We start from the raw sequence: 6257 nt of genomic DNA on the forward strand, positions 1-6257 counted from the left end.
TCAGATAAAGATGGAGAAAACTGAAGATTGAATTGAAAAGTCTCTGAATCAATGGTGTATACACTTTGAGAAATCTAAAAGTAAATTGTGAATAATTATACACTGAACATTCATTCACGTGGCTTCAGAATGGCGGTTTTTGTGTAAAACGAGGATTTTGGGGAGTAGAAAAGGCGCTTAAAATTCACTTTTACGTTTTATTATAAAATAATCCCAACAAAATAATTTGTTATTGTTGATGCATATAACTTTTTTACGTGCCATATGTTGTGATGTTCATTGGTTATTTAATAGGGAATACTCACGTTACTTGGTCCAAATAATATGAAATAAAAATCAAAATATTGAATGAACCCTTCGAAAATGCAATCAAGTTTCATATATGTCTGAAAATAAAATCTTTATAAATCTATCAAGTAATATTTTGACAAATTTTAGCATAAAAAATGCTTAACAATGCGTACCTTACCGATACATACGTAACAAAGATATACTAAACTACGGAACACGTGACGACAGAAGGACAACTTTGCATGCTGACAGGTGTCATGCCGCCATCTTTAAATTCTCAGTAAAAAACATTATCAAGTACAACGAGGACAAGCCATTAAAACTGTGTTATACTCTATGCACTAAAGATCACCTATAGGTAAGCAATTCAAATCAATTATTTTGATTGACACTTACTTTTTTATTGGACAGGAATCAGTGAGAAAGAAAGATTATATATCATACATAGCGTAACATATGTCTTAAGTCATATTCTTAAAAACACAATTACTACTGGATTGAATTTTAAAAAGCTTTAAAATGACTATGAATGATATGAGTATATTTGGTAACTAATGGTTAAAGGACTAGCATAAAAAATAACAAATCTTTAGTGCGAAGGTAAATTATAAACGAACTAAGAAAAAAATCAATGCAAAGGTAAATTAGAAACAATCCATGAGTGTAAATATTTATCTAAACAAATAAATTAATTTCAGCTATGCTGAATACGTCACATAATAATTTGGTAAGGTATTATCGATACGTACGTCATTAGTGCCCTACCGGTGAAACGTGGGGGGGGTGGGGGTACTTTAGGTCTGCACTGACTCGTTCTTGTTTATTTTAGAATGGCCAAAACAAGAAAGGAAATACAAAAAGCCTACAGGGAACGCCAGAAGGCTAAAGGTCCGGAGTTCCTCCAAAAGGAGAGAGCTAGGCAAAGGCAATATTATGTGCCATCGCCACAATTAAGCAAGCAGAAAGTGGAGGAGAGAAACATGACAAAATAAATTGAGAAACATACTTTCACGGCTGAGAAAAAAGGAAGCGAAGAAAGCAAAGAAAGCATAAGTGAACAGACCAGTGTATATGACAGTGATATTGTACCAAGAAATGAAGCGCAGAATGATCACCTGATAGTAAGGATACCATTTAGTACTAAAGGTAACAAAGGAAAAGGTTTGCAGATGATGAGGCGTAGGGCTCTTGCAGTGTCCACAAAAATATAGGTATTCTGAAATCTAACGTTTCAAACCGGAGACGTAAGATAAAGAGAAAAAAATAAGAAAGTTGAGCGACTAAGTAAAACTCTCAGGCTGTTGACAACACCTAAGGAATTAGCACCAAGTAAATGAGCCGATGCAGATGTTGAAAATTTATATCTGACCCCAAGAAGACGGAATCTTGAAAGACGAAAACTCCTTGTATGCAATGTAGTTTTGTCTGAAACAAAGGCGTCAAAACATTCTCATTTTCTGCAAGGACGCCGTGTTGTACATCAGATTATTTCTGGGTCGATAACGAAAGATTATCGATGTTTAAAAAAGTTAAGTAGCTTCACAGGCGCTCTCTGGGAAATGTAAACGACAAAGGTCTCGCCTATTTTAAAGAGAGACGACAATGCCTTTCGCGTTCAAATGCATCACTATTCTGAGACATGGACAGTGGAGAAAAATAATAGACACGGTTCCTGATCGATCACCTCAAGAATATTCACTGAAAAACAAATATGAAAATCCGAGTCACACTATTTCTCTAACTACATTCGGACGTTTGAGACCAAAATATATACTGCTTGCCTCATTCATTTCCAGAAATCGTTGTCAATGTATACACCATCAAACAATGGTCCTCAAAATTCAAGCTGTAAGAAAGAATGGAGTCAAAATAAGTGAGAGTTCTGAAAATCTAATCGGTAATGCAGATTGCTTTCATGAACTTCTTAAACCTCTGCCCAGCAATATTGTCTATAGGACCTGGAAAAAAGCAACACTTGAGAACGGGAAAACCAAAATGAAAATCGTGGAAATCGAATGTCAAGTACAAAGCTTCAAGGAAGATCTGAAAAAGCAGTTAGAGCTTTTTGACCAGCATGTACAGAGTCCATGAGCAGTACCAGCACATAAGGCAGGGAAAGAATTTCTTCCTGAAGATTAAATTGTTGTACAGATGGACTTTGCAGAAAATGTTTCTTGTAGGTCTTTGCAATAAATATAGACGACCTACTGGAATCAGTCTATGGTTACCCTCCATCCAGTCGTTCCATACAAGAAAGAGAATGATGAACTAAAAAACAAACGTTTCGTTTTTTGTCAGTGATGAAATGTCACATTCTTCTGGTACAGTTGCTACATTTCTGGACAGACTCATTCCGGAGCTGAAGGAGATGAAACCTAATCTTAAGCTTAACGGACAGTCACCGTCAATCAGTACAGAAACAGTTTTATATTCTATTTGATTGCTAATCACATAAACCTGTACTCCGTTGGTGCCAAGTAGAATTACTTCAAAGCGAGGCATGAGAAAGGGCCATGTGATGGATTGGAAGGGACAGTAAAAGAATATTAGATGAAGCCATAGGACAGGGAAATGCTGTAATCCAGGATACTGCGGATTTTCATGCATGGGGAACAAAGTCAAGCATGACTGGAGTACGCTTTATCCACGTCTCCAGTGAAGCAACCAAACTAACACAATGTGAACTGAATTCAGTTAAGCTAAATCCAGTGCGAAACACAATGAAATATCACGCAGTTGGCATCACTGATGACCCTAAAAAAATTGACGACCCACGAAACCTCCTGCTCCTGTTCTGTGTGCATTACGGGTTGTTGCTGCGACGAACTTCCCTTGTAGTCAGCTGGCCACTTCACCAGACGAGAGCACTTCGTCACCCACTGTCAATGACCTACCAAGTAGTACCCATCCGTCTGTACAGTCAGACGTGGCCATGGATCCTACAATCTCTGAAAACGACACCTCATCGCCTGCATTTGTTGGAGTTAAAGAAGGAGACTTCGTAGCCGCCATATACGATGGAAAATGGTACCTTGGAATGATTGAAGAAATTGATCTGGACGACAAAGACAGTGAGATTAACTTTATGAAACAAGCAAAAGGACTGATCAAATGGCCGGAACAACCTGATCTTGTCTTGATTGACGAACAAAATATCCTTTGTAAAGTCGAATCTCTTTTACCATCTGGAAAATCTGAACGAGTGTTCAAAATATCCGATGTCGAAATGGAATTAATTAACAATGCATGTGCTTCACGTTAGTGAAATACATACATTACCTAAATAGTACACGTGAACAGTCCGCTCACTTTAATCGGCTAAAAATGTTGTTTTTTATATGAGAGACTGCATATAAGTGCAGGCCTTTTGAATTGCACACAATTTGTTTTATTTTAAAACTTTCGTGAATTCACCTAATTAAGCATAAACATTTTAATCATAATATCTTCCTATAAAATATTAAAGAAGTCATAATGATTATATCAGACCAATGATCACGTAAATAATGATGATGTTCAACTGTCACATACAGGATGAAAACACTAAAATGACAAATGTAAGTGATTAATAGGGTAAATCAAACATATCTGTAATAATTTTATGCCACATTTTCATGACCAAAAGGGAAACAAGAAAACTGAGTGAAAACAATTATAGATTTAATGAGCAGTCTTTTGTCGCGAGTATCTGAAACATACGTTACATGTTTGGAGTCACTAAAAAAGCATATACATTTTAAACTTTCGTGCTTATATTTTGAATCGGAAACTGTTATGATTAAAATGGTATTGATGTGACAACTTTAAATGATTTTGATGTTTTGAATATTCATTATTATCAATTTATATGAAATTTAAATTCGAGAAATTTTAGGTAAAGATGAATATTACTTTATGCACATTTGTCTGTCTTTTTCATAATTCATGATAGCAAAACACAATAATGTTTTGAATTAAATTTATGTGAAATTATCGCAAATACCTAATTAAAAAATTTTCTACCATTTTCCTGATATAATTTGATTTGTAAATCATAAAAAATACTTTCAAATACGAGAAGATCTCTTGCAACTTATGTATTTTTCTTGAGAATTAAGGTTTTGAGACCATATTTGTGAGTAAACATAAACAAAATATGGGTCAATTGGTGTTGTTGAAAAGTTTTACAGTTTAAATTTCAGATACTTCGCTGTAAATTAGGCGAAGAAAGTTGTTGTTTTTAGATAATTTTTTCTTCCATTTTTATACGTCAAATTGCGCCTCATTGGTGAATTGGGGCCTATTGCCGTTTATTCAGCTATATTCACTGACATTGTGCAAGCTTCTAAACAAAAACATATTGATATCCATATTTAAATTTTTAAGTCCGCTTTCTGTGATGTGTTCCATATGTTCACACACACACACACACACACACACACACACACACACATAATGTTGTGCATCTCAATGTTGTATATTACTGAATAGAAGTTTAATTTGATGTTGTACTATATTTTATCTAATGTTGTATGGTGTTTTAATCTGATGTTGTATTGTCTAATCTAACGTTGCATATTTTAAAATTTATGTTACCATTGGCACTGTAATGCCTGCATGTGTACTATTACATTAAATATGTACTATCTGTGTACCACGCTAGTGAATTAATAAATGTTGTTATGTCAGTAAAATAGCTCGTACAGAGCTATTGCTAAATGTATTTTACTCAGATCACATACGTCAAGTACAATGTATTGTATATTGCAATTTGCATCTGCAAGCATTCAGTTATGATTAGCTCTACTGTTAGAGCTTCTTTAATTACCCTGGGATATATGGCACTATTTTATCAGTGCTCTCAAGAGCAATCATCACAACGCTGGTTTCATTTGCTACAGTGTTCATTATCTTGGTGGTGTAGACCACATTGATTACACTTGAGTTGGTTTCGACACGTGTTGAAGAGATGTCCCCAGCCTTTGCAAATGCTATAATACCATGGCTTATTAGTGATTCGATAGATTCTGATAGGTACCACCACCCGCCCCTATCCCTTATTTTCTCTCTTTGAAGAATAGTACCACAGCGTCGCTATATTTTCCTTCCATATTCTTCAGTCTCATTGCTTTTGCTAGTTCATGTCCTTTGAATCGGATGAAATCGGCAATTTCATCTACCTTTTTGTGTTTGTTTGTGAATATCACACCTTTGTCGTGGTTTTTTCTGGAATTTTTATTCTTTAGCCTTTGTCCTATTATTTTTTGTGAAGCTGACATTACAGTTACCAATTTTTTCAATTCCCAAGGACTGTGCAACTTGTCGTGTAGTCCATCATAGGCTTAAGCAGATTTGCTTCTTGGACATTTAGTAGTAAAATCCCCACTGTTTCTTTTCTTCAGGTCTCCCTCCACCGATTGTAAAGTTAATCTGGCTAGATTGTAACCAACCTCTTTCATAAGTAGAGTGAGATTGGTGGGGTGTCTTTGGTGCTCTGGTGGTGTTGGGGTTTCCTTGATGATGGTCGGGTTGGTTTATTATTTTTGCTTCTGGCTGCGGCGGTTTCCTAGGTTCGAAGTTTGGTCTGGATGCTTTTTATTCATTCAGGATGTTTTCGTGGTCGGCATTTGTTTCCATGGGTTCGTCCAATTTGTGTATCTTCTTGGTTTGTAAGAGGTGGTGTTACCATATGGGTTTTGAAGTTTCGTTTTTCTACCTGCTTTGGTGGTTGGCTGGCCTATGACGATGTAATTTGGTATCTCTCCATTATCTCCTATTATATATTTATCTGAATGAATATAATTTAAGGATAAAATAAATTGTAAGTATATCATTTAATTTTATATCCAATAAGCATTCTGTTTATAATTCCTAATCAAATGATCAAATAGGGCACTTACAAAGATCTTCTAGCTTTCCTTTTTTTGTTCTGCCCTACCCTACCTACTTAGTCCTGGTCGTTTGTTTGATTTCCGACTTCCTGCGCG

This window comes from Sinohyriopsis cumingii, chromosome 12 (assembly GCF_028554795.1).
Source record: "Sinohyriopsis cumingii isolate HCF-2022 chromosome 12, ASM2855479v2, whole genome shotgun sequence".
In the NCBI taxonomy this organism is placed as follows: Eukaryota; Metazoa; Mollusca; class Bivalvia; order Unionida; family Unionidae; genus Sinohyriopsis; species Sinohyriopsis cumingii.